At 44.3% G+C, this 16819-nt stretch overlaps 1 protein-coding gene across 1 annotated transcript in view; it reads right to left on the bottom strand.

Moving 5' to 3' along the window:
* Positions 1 to 4909, bottom strand: part of LARP4B (La ribonucleoprotein 4B) — a 61278-nt gene extending 56369 nt beyond the window's left edge. The window contains exon 1 of the mRNA XM_075212089.1: positions 4585 to 4909. The gene's annotated coding sequence lies outside the window, so the exon portion shown is untranslated. The remainder of the gene's footprint in view (positions 1 to 4584) is intronic.
* Positions 4910 to 16819: the final 11910 nt, after the last annotated feature.

Here is a 16819-nt window from a genome sequence, read left to right as displayed (position 1 = left end):
AAGGCAAATAAATTTGGCATTACAAAGTGGATAGGTTGTTATATTTTACAATTAACTTTGAAATGGTGGCAGTGCTTCTTCTATTTTTCCTTTTATGGGCTCGCCCACTGAAAGAAACAAAAGTGGCAAAAACTTATAGCAGAAAACATTGATATTGCACAGGTTGCCTTAAAAGCTTCTATATTATGAAGTCTCCACCAAAAACACAAAAAATATAACCAACTACCACTCTAGAAACAACAATTGTCCCATTACAACTAAAGCTTGAATTTTGCAATCTTTCCTTCAGTTCAAATCACCAAACAATGTTGATGGTTTCTAAATGCTAACATCTCACTACAGTGCAGCTCAAGGTATCACTAGAAAGAGCAGCACAAAGGTTCTCACCAAACGAGATGTAGTACAGTTTTCAGGAAACAATAAGGCTACATCAGTCCCAAAGACCCAAAGACCAAAATTTGTACAGAACTGACTGACCTAAAGGAAGAATGAAGCTCAAGGGTAAGAAGCTTCACAGTTATCCAGAGTTAGTAAGTAATGTATAAATTATTTTACTCTGTTCTTTAAGGCAGGATTTATTAGAGTTTGCTGGAGCTTTGAAAATACAGAACCTACATACCTCAGAAAAGATATTTAAAGTATAGAGAAGATTAGCACATTAATTGCAAGGGATAGAGCCATGCAGACTGGAGGGTGTGGCTATATTATTATTATTTATAAGGCGCCACAAGGTTTCCGTCGCGCCGAACACAGTACAAACAATGGACAGTACAGGGAATAACAGTACAAAACAATAAACAAGTAGTACCAAAACTTCAGAGGCTTCAGGCAAAGCAGAAGTAACGGGGTAGGAGCAGAAGAGAAGCTAGAGAGACAGGAGGGAGAAGGGCCCTGCTCATAAGAGCTTACATCCTAAAGGGAGGGGAATTATATAAAATAGGGGGTGTCTATTTTCATGTAAAAATAGCTATTTATGCATTACACAATATACCTCATAATGACCAGCATATAGGTGCCCAAAATATTATACAGCCTAAATGAACACCATATTACAACCCATCAGGGTTCCTTCCCCAGTACATGGCATCTGCGAGGAACCATTAGAGTCAGCTCCTGGTCCCTTAGCGCGCTCACACACAGTTATATAATAATGACAAATGCTCCAGTGCCTAGCCATAGTGACTGGCATTTGTCCAGCCCCAAGATAAATAATGAATGGCTTACACTGCTCATTGACTACTGTTTTCCAGAAACGTGCTTTTCGATACCACATTTCTAGGCCTGGAAACCCATTTAAAAAAAAAAATTGTCTGACACTGTGTATATTAGCCTAAGGCCAAAGCAAGTAAGCTATATGGTCATCAATAGTGGTAGGCTTACCAAATCAATAGATTAAAACTAGGGGCACATGCTAAAAAGAATAAAACCAATGAACAGATTAAATTCAATGCATTTGTAATACAGTATATTCAGTGCAGGAAGATGAAATTGACCATTTTCGATATTCGAGCAATTGGTGGATATTAGTTCATGAATATTTGGTACCCAAACACCGCCCTAGGCAAATCCTGCATTAAAAGAATTTAATGACATACAGTAGTGATCAAAATTGTGTATTTTACCACCTCCCGACTGCTGGGCACCATTATTACCATGTAAGGTTTTGTATTGCATATCCAACTAACATGATTTTTGCGACTTTCACATTAAATGAAACTTGTGACTATTGTTTTAGTACATTCTGATCAATTCAATGCAAAAGAGGAGTAACTTGCAACAAAAGAACATTCTGAAGGTTCAAAACTTTAAAGATACATAGTTAAGTCCTGAAAGCAGGGAATAGAGGACAAAGTAGATGTGAAGAAGTAAGTTGCTGGCAGCAGCAAAGAGGATGCAGCAGACGCAGTGCAGGTCCTGCAGGAGCTGACACAGCTCACAATTCTCCTGACAGGAAAGAATGGGTTGTTTAAAAAAAAAAAAAAAAAAAAAGTTCAGTGATCACAGTTTTAAATCCAGTTGTCTGACAAAATTATGCAAAAGATGATGGGTGAGGCTGCCTTGCTGTTGGCAGAGAGCAGTCTCCCCCTTACATGAGCAGCCAGCATGGGACAGACAAGTGCACTGCATGCAGGGAACGCGATTTGAGAGTGAAATGCAATAAACATGTGCCAAGTAGGCAGAAGTGAGTCTAATCCCATACAACTTAACATCAGGGCAAATATAAGTGTGAGTCAAATTGCTAAGTTTGGCACACAAGTGTTAACATAATGTTTGCCAACTGAAGGGTTAAATAAAAGACATTAACATAGATTTGATTTATCTATGTGCAGTATATGTGTTAACGAATAAATAAAAATCATATTTTTATTAAGATCAGGTGAATAACACTTGAACTTGTTTGTGTAAGTAAACCTCCTGACTACGGATTTACAACAAAAGTGTTTTAAAGTGGATTCAATTTTCATTTTACTTGTATCATATACAAAAAAATAAGATTTAATGTTTAGTAGTGTACACTGAGAAACCACTATAATTGTGTTTGAAACCTTTTTTTGTTTTCAATACTAATGTGAACTAAAATGGAAAAAATGTATCAAACAAAATGACAAGGTGCAGAGCCTCAGTACCTGTTAAATCTCTGTAGTCACTGCCCAACCCCTACATACAGAAAAAATAAAAAACACGCACAAAGCAATGTAATAAATATGCATTATGTTTGGGTGTAAACCCTGGCAAGAGCATGTTTGTAGATATCAGAGCAAAAGCAAACAATGACAGTTTAAGGAAGGCTGGCCCAGTGCTTTGCAAAATTATATGCATAACTATTTCAAACAATAATAAAGTGACACAAAAGCTAATAATAGTAAGGAAACCTGCGCGACATAGCAGAACTCAAGTTGAACATTTTTATATTTAAGCAGTCGCAATGACAGAAAGCAACCGTGATGAGACTTGATTCTGGTACTACGTTAATAAAATTATTTTTCAGTCTACATCAACAAAATCTTCAGTTTCATAACCCTGCAAATATCACGACCCACGTAATGGGGTAGAGGACTGGTTGCATCTGACCAGAGATGTCACAATTCAAATTCAGGATGCCATATTTATTAAATAGTAAGTTTTGGGGCTCATACTCATATACTCATCCACAGATGGAACAAGAAGCCAATTAAAACCAATAGTAATCAACTAAAGCAAACAATTACAAATGTTAACTACTCTGAAAGAGCTCTATGGATGCAAACAAGTGTTGCATGAAGTAGCTTGAAACTAGTGCCAGGTCCATTAGTTACTTATTCACTAATGCTACTTTTATATTACACCAAAACACCTCTTGGGAATTTGCTGCCAATTAATTGGATTTTTTATTTTTCTAATGACAAATTACCACAAACATTTTGCAGCATCGAACTTTATTCAATCTTTCAGTTATATTTATGCCAAGCAAACAAATGTGACAACTTGCCTCATGAAAATCTCAATGCTACCACGAAGAATATGTTAATTTACCCATCTCACACATGTGATAACAGAAGAAAAGTGACAGCCCTGTGGCGCATTTTCACTATTTGTGCAGAGACAAAACTATATTATTACAACCATAATGTGACCGAAGACAATCAGATTGTGTTCAGCAATTTGAATAGACTGCAAGAAAATATGCAAGTTATATGAAGAATACTTAACATATGTTAAAGTAAGAAACAAGGCTAAACTTTACTAGGTGAAAGTAGAAAGACATTGGGATTATGGAGATAGTGTGGATAATACTGTAAATGGGGATAGGAAGGATAGGAGATGGTAGTGGCTGGGGGACTGTTTGGTGAGGATATAGGAGACTATGGTGAGAATTGTAACAGTGGAGAATGGGATTATTATAATTATTATAATTAGGGGAAAGGAAGTGATAATGGGCAGGATAAGGGGGATAGTGCTGGAGAAGGGAATGATGGTGGGGTGGTAAGGATTATGATGGTGGTGGTGGAGGTGTGGATGATGGTAAAGATTATGATGGTGGTGGAGAAGGTAATAATGGCGTGGCTTATGATGGTGGAGAAGGGGATGATGGTGAGGATTATGATGGTAGTGGAGAAGGTAAGAATGGCGAGGCTTATGATGGTGGAGAAGGGAATGATGGTGAGGATTATGATGGTAGTGGAGAAGGTAAGAATGGCGAGGCTTATGGTGGTGCTGGAGAAGGGGATGATGGTGAGGATTATGATGGTGCTGGAGAAGGTAATAATGGCGAGGATTATGATGGTGCTGGAGAAGGGGGTGATGGTAAGGTTTATGATGGAGCTGGAGAAGGGGGTGATGGTGCTGGAAAAAGGGATGATGGTGAGGATTATGATGGTGCTGGAGAAGGGGATGATGGTGAGGATTATGATGGTGCTGGAGAAGGGGATGATGGTGCTGGAGAAGGGGATGATGGTAACACTGATGGTGGTAGTAGAAGACAAGGGAGTAGTGACATGGCCATGGTATGGATAATAATATGGGGTGGAATTGGGTAGATAGGGGGTGGATGTGGGGAAACAGGGCGGGTAGAGTGGGCCGCACAGTCACCCTGGTCGCTCTCACCTGCCCGTGCTGGGTTCCAGGACTAGGCCTGCTTGGCCTCTTGCCCTCGGCGATGCGGGTAGACGGCTGTCAGGCGGGAGAGGGGGAATGAGGGATAGTCCGTTTCGTGACGACAGGGCCGTTGAGACAGAAACCACACAGCGTGATGTATCCGCAGATCAGGGGAGAGATGCCGAGAACACAGCACCAGACTAGAAGGCTCAGAAGTCAGGGGACACAGGGGGTCAGGCGGCGGGAAACCCGCGGACAACGGCAAATTCTCTATCCCGTGAGAAGGTGGAGGATGAAAAAAAACCGAGACAGTCTGACTTCCTGCGCCCGCCGGAAGTCCCGCCTCCACTGTCTCCACCTATTGGCCATCGTCAAGGGGGCTGGTAACGCAGCGGCCCGGAGCGCAGTGCGCCTGACGCAGGGAACCGCCGGTGACGTCACGGGGAAGTCCGGCGGCGCTGAGTGGGTGGGTTCCAGCTGCGGCACGGATCCACCTTCTCCTGCGTCTATCCTCCTAGCAACAGGTGACGCAGGAGGAGGAGCGTCAGTCAGCGGCCTCGTTGTAGTAACGGTTACGCTTTTAGAATTTTCCCGCCTCGGGCTTCCCCTTGTGAGTTCAGAAGGCGCTGTGAGGGGCGGACGTGTCACATCCATGTTATATAACGGGGACGTACTATACATCAGAAGAACTACAAGTCACCTCTAGTTGTCAGAGGCTGGCACACATCCCCGGCTGCCTTAGCACTGGTGGGTTTAAGTTATCATGTAAAACTCCTATCAATTGGTCTGATAGTAGAAACTATTCCCATTGGTGGTTTTATTTCCATGGTATTATTTGGATCATCTTGTTAATTATACGCTAGTAAGAGTCACATAATCTGCATTTGAAGTGATTTTAGTGGCCCTAAAACGGCCTGTGGGTACATGGCCTTAAAGTGACATCATGCTACCCTGCTTTATGCTGAGCTTTGTATCTGGCAATTTTTGTGCAATAAATCTGTTTCTCCTGTTTCATTTGTTAGCAAACACTGGTGAAGACTAACCTCTCCACATCAATGGTGTCTCTCGCTCCAATGGGGCAGGGACTGATGTGAATGAGTTCTCTGTACAGCACTGCGGAATTAGTGGAGTTATAGAAATGATGATGATGATGCATTGAAAAATCCTGAAGCCATGTAAAATTTATTCATGAAAAAGCCAGGCACCATAGTTGGCTACCCTCCCGAAATGTCCGGATGACTCCCGAGAAATCAGGCAAACCTCCCGTATGCAGCTATCTCAGTTGGAGAAGTGGGGCTAAATGTGTCATTGTGGCCTCTGCTGCAATTGTCAATGAGCGATGCAATTTGAATGAACATGCCCCTTCGATGGACCCCCTCCCAGACAGCTTCTTTGAAAAGTTGGCAAGTATGAGTAAATGTATAGAAAAAGCTGGAAACAATAGTTAATGTATTGAAAAAGCTGGAAACCATATTAAATGCATTAAAAAAGCCGGAAACAAGAGTAAATGCATTGGAAAAAGCTAGAACTGATATTAAATGCATTGAAAAAGACAGAAACCATGTTAAAATGCATTGAAAAAGACGGAAACAATAGTAAATGCATTGAAAAAGCCAGTAGTGATATTAAATGCATTGAAAAAGTCGGGAACAATAGTAAATGCATTGAAAAAGCCAGAACTGATATTAAATGCATTGAAAAAGACGGAAATCACATAAAGTGTATTGAAAAAGCCAGAAAACGTATTAAAATGCATTGAAAAAGCTGGAAACAATAGTAACTGTGTTGAAATAGCCAGAACTGATATTAAATGTATTGGAAAAAAAAATGGAAACCATGTAAAGTGTACTGAAAAAGCCTGAAACATATTAACTGCATTGAAAAAGCCAGAAGTCATATTAAAATGCATTGAAAAAGCCAGAAACAATAGCGTGGCCGGGTCCCGAGTATCGTGCGGCGGGCATCTTGAAATGCATTCTGGCGCCGGCAGGGTTTAAATAGCGACGCATGAAAAGTGTTTAATAAAAATATACTGTATTAAAATAAAAATGTATTTTAATGTGTGCGCTGCAGCACTGGCTGAGTAGCATCCAGTGCTGCAGCATATAAGGGGTTAAATCCCCAACAGATTAGACCCAACTCTAATTCATTCCCGACTCTTAGGAGGTTAGGACCCAGCACCCAGTATCACCGCTCTGCTGCTACCCAGCAACTCTGGCTAGTGTGATAGGCCAGGGGGGATCCATCCACAGCAACCCTGATCCATAGGAAGAGGTCAGGGGTACCAGCCCAGGTACACCAGTAATGGGGTACACCTGGAGCGTCAGTTACCCAAAAGAAACCCGGTTCTGGATGCCAGTAAGGAGTTTAGTGGTGGCAACATTGTAAGTCCCTCCTACTGCGGCAGGAGGAGGCACTTGGGCTAACAAAAGGGAATGGTGGCAAAGTAAGCCAGGACGGTTCCCAGCAGCAACAGACAGGGTGGGATAGGCGGATGATCCTGTCACAGATTTCTGGTGGGATAACCGCAGGTGGCTTTTCGTGCACCAGTCAGGGGAGCAGAGTTATTCAGGAGAGGAATAACTGCAGCCAGGAGAACGTTTAGGATGTCGAAGTACAGTAAAATGTCCAAGGCGGACCTTGAGATACTGTACCACGCAAAGAAGTTAAAATACCTTACACAGCAACAAGGAGCGAAATGGAAAACGCGCTGAAGGCCTGTGATGCGCAGTACAGGTCAGTAGATGACGAAGCTGACAGTGACCTGGAGGAGACGTTAACTTCAAACCTAGAGGTACCTGCAGTAACATCCCAGAACACAGCACCTGTTTCCAGCAACAGTCCCCTCCCACAGAGTGAACTGGTGATGCAAGTTCAACAGCGTGATGAGGGTAACTTTTCTGTACTAATGCAGCAGCTGGGGTCCCTGGGAGACAAAACAACTGAGGCAGAGCAGTTGCTTATCATCAATTTGTGGAGAAATCGTTGGGCACCGCCTCCTGCAGCGACATGTGAACAGTCATCTGCTGCTCCCCGATTGGGATCTCTTCACTTTACCAAATTTGATGACACTGTTGGAGATATTGATGGACATTTGCAGGTGTTTAAAATGTCTTGTAGCCTTCATGACTTGCCCAAAGAGGAGTGGGTAAAGTATCTGGTTCCCACATTACAAGGTCGTGTAGTGGAAGCTTATTGCAGAGTGGCCCCAGAGAACTGTGCGGACTATTATGTGGCCCAGCAACCCTGGAAAAAGCAGCCCAGTTGGTGGATCAGTATGTGGCAGTGAGGCCACACTGGCAGAAGTGCCAGGTTAACAGCCAACCCCAAAGGACTGTACAATCAGGGGGACACACCTCTTCTACTCAATCCCAAAAGCAAGCACCTAAACCTTCAGGTACCATTTGCCAGTCACAGCCCCGTCCTGTCCCTGGGAGTTATCAGAGACCGCCGGAGCCCAGACTGGGGAGAAGTGCTACAACTGCAGGAAAACCGGTCATTTCAGGATGGACTGACCCACAGCCCCAGCACCCAAGACTCATGCCCCTAATCTGGGTCCTGGCTGGCTTGCTTAACTGGCGAAGGTGAGCCCTTAGAGACTTTCCACCCCTGCCAGCCCTGTCTGAAGGTGACTTGGAGGGAAGAGTCATCTGTGTGTCCAAAAGACCCCCCCAAAACGTGGAGAAACCTGCAGCCAGTCCAAGTGGGACCCCTACAGGGAGAAAGACTTAGAGATTTTGGAGCTTCAATAACTGTAGTGAGCCCCCATCTTATTGATCCTGCTGCAGTATTGAAGGGTCGCACTGCCAAAGTTACAGTGGCAGATGAACTGGAGAAGGAAGTGCCGATAGCAAGGGTGTATCTGGACTGGGGAGATGGCCAAGAGTTGCGAGATGTTGCTGTTATGGATGGCCTCCCAACTAACGTGATCTTGGACAACGATGTTGGGGGTGGAATTGTGACCGCATTTCTCAACTCTGTTACCCGGAGCAAAGCTGCTAAACTACAGTCTTCAGAATCTACACCTGCACCACCCAGCCCAGAGGAAAAGACCACAGCTGCTAGACAACAGGCATCACCTGCAACCAGAGCTGTAACTTAGAATTCTAGCGCCCTGGGCGAGAAAGATAAATGCTGCCCCCCTAGCCCTCAATTTTAACCAAATTAACCTAAAATATTCCTAAATTGCGCCCCCCTTCAGCATTGCGCCCTGGGCGGTCGCCCCTGTCGCACAGCCCTAGTTACGGCCCTGCCTGCAACCACAGCTTCAGCCAGCCCAGAGGAAAAGACCACATGGAAAGACTACGTCCCCTATCAATGCAGAGGATGTTGTCTCTTGCCAACCTGATCTTGTGGGGGTGCTCAGTGATGGTCCTGTCACTAGCAGTATGCCAGCTCCAGCGGTGGGTATAGCTGACCACAGTGACACCCCTTTGACTGACGCTAGTAACCCCAACATAGACCCCCCCTGCAGCGTGTCCTGACTTAGATGATAGTGAGGGCCGCAAGACAAAGTTCAGGACAGCTCAGCTCTATGATCCTTCACTGGAAGCCATGAGGCGCCAGGCTGACTACAGTCTTCTAGCGATGGAGGTGGGGAGTGTGACCTGGTGTAAAGGGTTATTGTACCATGTAGCTAGGAAGGTAGATGGGGATAAACCAGTCCGGGAACAAGTTCAACTGGTGGTACCACCAGGCTTTCATGCGCAACTGATGTCAGTTGCCCACGAAATCCCTATGGCGGGACAGGAAAGAGACCAAACACTGAAGCGCCTGACAGAACTTTTTCTGGCTGGGAATGTAGAATGACGTCCGGGCCTAATGTAAGCCCTGTGATGTGTGTCAGCGTCTCTGGCGCCCCAGTGCTCGTGCTCCCCTCAGGTCCCTGCCAATAGTTGGGGAATCTTTTCAGTGAGTGGCTGTGGACATATTAGGTTACCTGCCTGTGCCCAGTAGATCGGGGAAGAGGTACATCCTCACTGTGGTGCACTACGGTATCCAGAGGCTGTAGCTCAGTCCTCCATACCTGCGAAAAGGTAGCGGACGCCCTGCTAGGAGTATTTAGCAGAGTAGGGTTCCCTAGTGAGATCCTAATGGATCAAGGGACACAGTTCCTGAGTGAACTGGTCCAGTGTCTCTGGGCGGAGTGCGGCAACTCCGTACTGCCCCCTACTAACCCCAGACTAACGGACTGTGCGAGCAGTTCAATGGCACACTGAAGCACATGCAACGGGCATTTGTAACTTCGGAAGGAGGGGTCTGGGAATGCTACCTGCCGCACCTCCTGTTTGCTTATTGGGAATTGCCGCAGGAGTCTATTGGCTTCTCCCCCTTTGAACTATTATATGGCTGCAGAGTCTGTGAACCTCTTGACCTGTTACTGGAGTCTTGGGAAGGGGAGCTACCCACCCAGGATGTCTCTGTGGTGGACTTTGTGTTGAAGCTCAGAGATCGCTTAGAGAATTTCATGGGGCTCACGCAGGCTAACCTAGCAGAAGCGCAGGCAAAACAGACTTGGTATGATCAGGGCGCGCGTGCCAGAGTGTTTGAGGTAGGGCAGAAGATCCTTGTTCTGATGCCCACGCGCCAGAACAAGCTCCATACACGGTCTCCAAATGCCTGAGTGACATCATTTATGTGGTTTAATTTGATAGCGACAGTAGGCGGCAGCGGACCTACCTTGTAAATATGTTGAAGGCATCCCACGAGTGTATGGAGTTGGTAGCTGCGGTTTGCTGCTTACTGACTGAGGAACTAGGAAGTGACCCACTACTTGACCTCGCTGATGCCAGAAGTGAAGGTGGTATAGAGAAAGTGGGCTGGGATGAGCAGTCGAGTGCCCGTCAGAGGGAGCAGCTTGAGGTAGTGTAGGGAACCCGGTCGGACTTCCTTAGTGATGCACCATGTGGACACTGGTGAGCATAGGCCAGTTAGGCAACCCGCTTATCTGGTCTCACCAGAGGCCAAGGAAAATATATACAAGAAGGTATAGGAGATGCTTGAGCTAGGGGTGATCCAGCTATCGCATAGTCCATAGGTTCCCAAGAAGGACAAGACAATGCGGTTTTGCATAATCTACCACCGGTTGAATGAGGTGACCATGTCTGATGCCTGTCCCCTGCTTTGAATTGACGCTCTGTTAGATGAGTTGGCTGGAGCAAAGTATATTTTACACCCTTGACTTGAGCAAGGGGTATTGGCAGATACCGCTGACTCCCAAGGCTCAGGAACGGTCAACATTCATCACCCCATTTGGCCTGTTTGAGTTTAAGTTCATGCCATTTGGGATGAAGAATGCGCCAGCCACCTTCCAGCGTGTGGTTGATTACCCGCTGGAAGGGTGCAAATGCTTTGCTCAGTCCTATTTGGATGACATTGCCAATTTCAGTAAATCCTGGGAGGACCATCTGAAACGTAGGGCAAGTGTTGGAGAAAATTCAGTTGGCAGGTCTGACCATCAGAGCAGACAAGTTTAAAATGGGGATGTCTGGGTCATCGTGTGGGGGGAGATATGGTTAAGCCAGAACCAGCTAAGGTAGAGGCAATCCAAGACTGGCTTTGGCCCACAACCCAAAGACAAGTACTGACCTTCTTAGGGACCTTAGGCTATTACAGACGTTACGTCCCAGACTTTAGCACTGTAGCGAAGCCCCTAAAAGACCTCACTAAGAAGAAACTCCCCAAAGTAGTTGACTGGACACTTGCTTGTGAGCTGGCATTTCAGTCATTAAAGGAAGCCCTGGTTCATGCTCCAATACTGTTGGCGCCCAATTATGACAAGGACTTTATTGTGCAAACTGATGCATCACAGTATGGACTGGGAGCAGTACTTAGCCAGGTGGGACCAGATGGGCAGGAGCACCCTGTGGCCTATTTGAGCAGAAAACTGTGAGGTGGGGTATGCCACAATTGAGAAGGAGTGTTTGGGCATTGAAAAAGCTTCAAGCTTATTTGTATGGATGACATTTTACTGTGGTGACTGATAATAATCCTTTAAAATGGCTACAACACACCTCGGGAAAGTGGCAGATTGTTGCGCTGGAGCCTTGCCTTCCAATTTATGACTTTCACATAATTCAGAAGCAGAGAAAGGCTCACAGCAATGCGGATGGACTGTCTCAGCAGGAAGAGCTGGATCCCCCGATTCACCCTCAGTAACCCTAAGAGACTGCAGGACCAGGAGCCAAATCGTGGGGACATGGCTCGCTGGATTTCTGCATGGACTGGGGGGGGGGGGGGGGGGGGGAGTGTGGCCGGGTCCTGAGTAGATCTCTGTGTTTTGTGTGAATTCACTGTGTATATGTCAATGTGTGTATATGTGTATTTGGTTTTTTTGTGGATTTTTCAAAACATTTTCTATGATTCTCATAGTTTTCAGTACATTGAATTTGGTCCCCGGCATTTTCAGTGCATTTACTATGTTTCTGGCTTTTACCCACACCCCATTAAGCACTTGTTCACATAGGTGCCATTGAGGCATATGATGTGTGTACAGAAAGAAATAATTATCAAACTTAAATGAACTCTTATTTTCAGAGTGTGATGCACCAAGGGAGCATTGTTGGCATCCATGCATTATTCTTTTGACTATATTTTACATATTAGGCTGCATGAATCAGGGACCAACAAGCTTGGCAGTAATTTAGTAGTTTGCAATCGGATCTTGAGATTATACTGGGGCAGATTATGCACAAGACAAGATAATGCACAATGTCTATTGAAGCAATGCTGATGTAATTTAACAGAGTCCAGTAATCACTGATTTGTGTAATACTAATGCAGAACATGTGCAAGGTCAGGAACAAACTTGGACAAGATACAGGAGTCAAGAAGCATGGATATACAAGCATCATTGGCAAGGCAGGAAGACAGAAGGGGTCTTTAAATAGTGCAGCCAATTGTGTTTTAGATATTTTATTATTAAACTATTATCATAACTAAGTAAAGCAAAGATGTTTATGGTTTATTTGCTGACACATTAATGGTCCCCTGGTGAAATCATGCTAGTGCTACAATGTAAGTTTTCATCTCAATAATATAGGAAGGCATTAATCCAAATGAAAACAACAAAAGACTTGAGAGGGTGATACCATGATAAGTCTATAATGCTTAATAAATGTTTTCAGAAATGCCTAATTTGTCAGTTACAGATTTACCCAATAGATACTTTGACAAATACTATATTCAAGTGCTACACATAATTAGTTAAAATAAATGCAAATAAGAGGTGTTTATAGATGTAATCTTGTAACCAAAAATATATATGGATGGATACAGGCCAGGCAAGAACCGGTAGGATTTACAAATTTATACGTTAAAAACAGATCAAATAATGATATGCAGTGTACTTCCAAAATCTAATGTCAAAGTAACATACCATGGACAGAAAGGTACATATAATGCATAATCCTGTACCAAGCAACAAATTATAAGATAACAACATGTGAGGGTATAAGATTGAAGCAAGACTCTTGTTACTCAGTAGGATACATCAAGTACAGGGCTAATGAATGTCCAATCAGTATTGCAGGTATTTCAGAGATTGGGAATTCTCTGAACCCAAGCAGCTCCTATTAGCACACACTTAACAGTAAATTTGTGCTCAGGATTGTTTGACTTTTGCAATGGATACTTTGAGCTTCTCTTGGTCATGAGGTGGCTACTAATTTAGTCGAATGTGCCCATAACCCTTCAAGACGTATTGCTGTATAAGCATTTAAGATGGGTGAAAAACCCTTCTTGCAATGATAGAAGTAAACAATTTTCTGTGTTGTATGGGGTGCTGATATAATGCTAGTAGACATTTTTACTCATTCTGCCATGCACAATTCTATCTGAAAATCAAGGCACAGAGGAGGGAATTAAATTAGCCGCGAAGTGTCTCCAGAATGTCCGTGAAACTAATTGAATTCCCTCGAGAGTGATTGTCATGTGAGTAAAAGTGAAGAACCTGCAGTGTGCCTCCTAACAAGGTGCTTCCACAAATGAGCATACAAACTCAAGTGACCGCAATTGAGTGCATACTTCATGGTGGCCATGAGGACACATCTGTACACCAAGTGGATGCATGGTTATTCAGGACACGGATAAATGCATGCCAGTAGGTAGACTTGTGCTTAAACTGTTGTTAATGCATCTCCTCACACTCACCTATAAAGCCCTCGCCAACTCCACTGCTCCCTATCTCTCCAACCTCATCTCCACTCATACTCCTTCTCGCCTTCTCTGGTCTTCCAACGACCGCCTCCTCACCTCCCAACTGGTCACCACCTCTCACTCCCTCATTCAAGATTTCTCCCGTGCTGCCCCCCTTCTCTGGAACGATCTCCCCCATTACATCAGGCTTTCTCCCAGCCTGCCTAACTTCAAACACTCCTTCAAAATCCATCTGTTCAAATTAGCCTATCCTACCTCCATCTAACCCTGCCCTCCTCTAACACTCTTCACCATCCCTCTACATTCCCCTTACTATACCTCCCCCTCCCTCTTCCACCGCTCCTTCTCTCTCTCGTTCATCTCTTCCCTTACAGCCCTTGCTCCCTCACCCTGTTTTTCCTCTTTGTGTCTCTTGTCAGTCTCCCCTTCTCCTTTAGATTGTAAGCTCCCTTGAGCAGGGCCCTCTATCCTTGTGTCCTCTTCCTCTTGTTTTCCTTTGCCCCCTGTTTCCCCTCCCTCTTTTCTCATTTTCGTCACTTTACTTCTGCCACTGTCTCTCATATTCTCCCTTACCTCTACATCCCTTATTGCTCTGATCCTGTTAGTGGCGCCCACACTAATGGTCATAGGTTCAGCCTCCTTTCTTCACTCCTCACCTCCTTCCTCATTCTATATGTGCAATGGTAGCCACTCTTGCCTCTTTACCTGTGCACCTGCTCTCCGCTTAGCCTATAATTTTTTACTTTTACACCTTACTTGTACTTTTTGTACTTGGCACTTTGTCTACTGATGGCTTGTATGCCGTGTACTGTTACCCTGTACTGTTGTTCCATGCTCTATGTACGGTACTGCGGACCCTTTGTGGCGCCTCATAAATAAACAATAATAATAATAATAATAAACTTGATTATATATAGGATACCAGCTAAATTTTTTCACTGTTGAGATTTTTTTTAAATCTGCTTCTTCTGGCTTATTCCTGCATTGGAATCCTGTTGCCAACCTGACTTTGCTACTTTCACCTCTGGTACCTGATGGGATAGTGCTTGATTAGACATGTTAATCATTAAGGATGGCCTCAATATTCAAAAAAGTGAAATCTCAATACTTAGAAATTTAGTGTAATTACCAAGACAAAAAACTGTACTAATAAGAGTGGCTGCTTTCTCAGCAGTAATCTTAGGGGGGGAATTCAATTAACCATGATGTTCAGCAAAACATCATGGCTGTGCACATTTTCAGGTACTACGGTACCTCAACATTGCAGATTTCTTCTAGCACCCCATAATCCGCGATGTCACATCGCCGCAGAGTGCCTTCACGACTGTTCCGGAGGCGCTCTGTGGCTAATTGAATTCACCACTTCATGTCCTTCATATTTACAATATGTTAACCTTTTCATTGTTTCATGCTCTGCAACTTGCATGGTAAATCTATGCTGGTGAAAATGCTCTCCAGTTGCTTAGCTAATTGTTAAATAAACATGACTGTTCATTCTCACTTCCTAGCAAACTCCTGATCTTGATTTCCACATGAATCAAGGCTAGCCCCTGACCTTTGACCGGTCTCCTGATACTCCTGACCGCCTTATCTTTGGCCTTATTTTGATTCTGGTTTCATTCTTGGACTGAATGAGTGCAGCTACATATATACGTGGAGCATACAAATAGACACTTTTGCACCTAATGAATTGTGTTGTGGGGCTAAATATTTTCTGGTTCATCCATGACTCCTGCAGTGCCTGGAAAAGGACAATGGATTGGCAACTGTGACATTGTAACATTGCTGATGTCAGCAGGGCTGCCAAGAGGAATTTAGGGCCCCGGTACAACAACTTCATGGGGCCCCCCTTAAAGCTGAGAATGAAAAAAATTTTGTGCTGCCACTACATTTTCGGCACCAACATATTTTGGTGCGGCTAAAAAAAAAAAAAAACACCCCAAAATTTTTTTGCGCCACTAAAAATTTGTACGCCCACAACCACAATTGTACGACCATACACACATGTGGGTGTGGTCGTACAATTGGGGGCATGGCTATGAATCACTTGGCGTGCCCAGGAAACCCTCTTACAGAAAAAAAACTTGCATTGCTGTGTCACCAAAAATTGGGATTGTCCCACTAGAATCACAACATTTCTCACACGCTCCTGCTCTCTCCTACCTGTTCTTCTCACTTTCACCAACTGTGGCTGCAGGTTTCCTTATCTGCGGCTTGGCAGGAACCTGGAATGTTGGAAAAAAAATGGGTACTTTTAGAAAATTACAGCCAGCACCAGCGTTAAATCAATAGCACCCACGATTAACAATTAGGCCTTCCTCCAGCCCCAATATTAAAATAATAGGTTTATTTATTAAATGAGAATACTATTTCCCTCCCTACAAACAGCCCCAGCAATAAATTAATAGTATTTACATTTCAGAAATATACCTATTTACCGCAACCATCACTGACATTAAATAATTCATAGGCACATTTAATAAAGAGACCTCATTGTCCCCCACATTCAATAGCCCCCAAACCACCCCATCTTAAACTCTTTCATCACTGTGCCATGCTGCCCCCGTTCTCCATCACTGTGCCCTCCTACCCCCCCACTCCATCACTGTTCCATCCTGCCTCCCCACTTCATCACTGTGCCATCCTGCCCCCCCCCCGCTCTCCATCACTGTGCCATCTTGTTCCCCCTCTCCATCACTCTGTGCCTTTCTGCTGCCCCCCTTTTTTCCTTCATACTGTGCCTCTCTCTCCCCCTTTTTCCTCATGGTGTGCCTCTCTGTACCCCTCTTTTTCTCAATACTGTGCCTCTCTGTACCCCTCTTTTTCTCAATACTGTGCCTCTCTGTACCCCTCTTTTTCTCAATACTGTGCCTCTCTGTACCCCTCTTTTTCTCAATACTGTGCCTCTCTGTACCCCTCTTTTTCTGAATATTGTGCCTCTCTCTCCCCCCACCGTTGTTCCTCACACTGTGCCTTTTTTTTTTTTTTTTTTTACTTACATTAGTATTAGCTGTTTTCTTCTCTTCTCTTTTGTCTTCTGTCTTCTTTCTTCTGTCTTCTGTCTTCTGTCTTGGTCCTGTCTGCCCTG

Source organism: Mixophyes fleayi, chromosome 5 (assembly GCF_038048845.1).
Source record: "Mixophyes fleayi isolate aMixFle1 chromosome 5, aMixFle1.hap1, whole genome shotgun sequence".
NCBI classification, from domain to species: Eukaryota; Metazoa; Chordata; class Amphibia; order Anura; family Limnodynastidae; genus Mixophyes; species Mixophyes fleayi.
The sequence above is the reverse complement of the archived record's forward strand: the minus strand, read 5'-3'. Positions and strand labels throughout refer to the sequence as shown.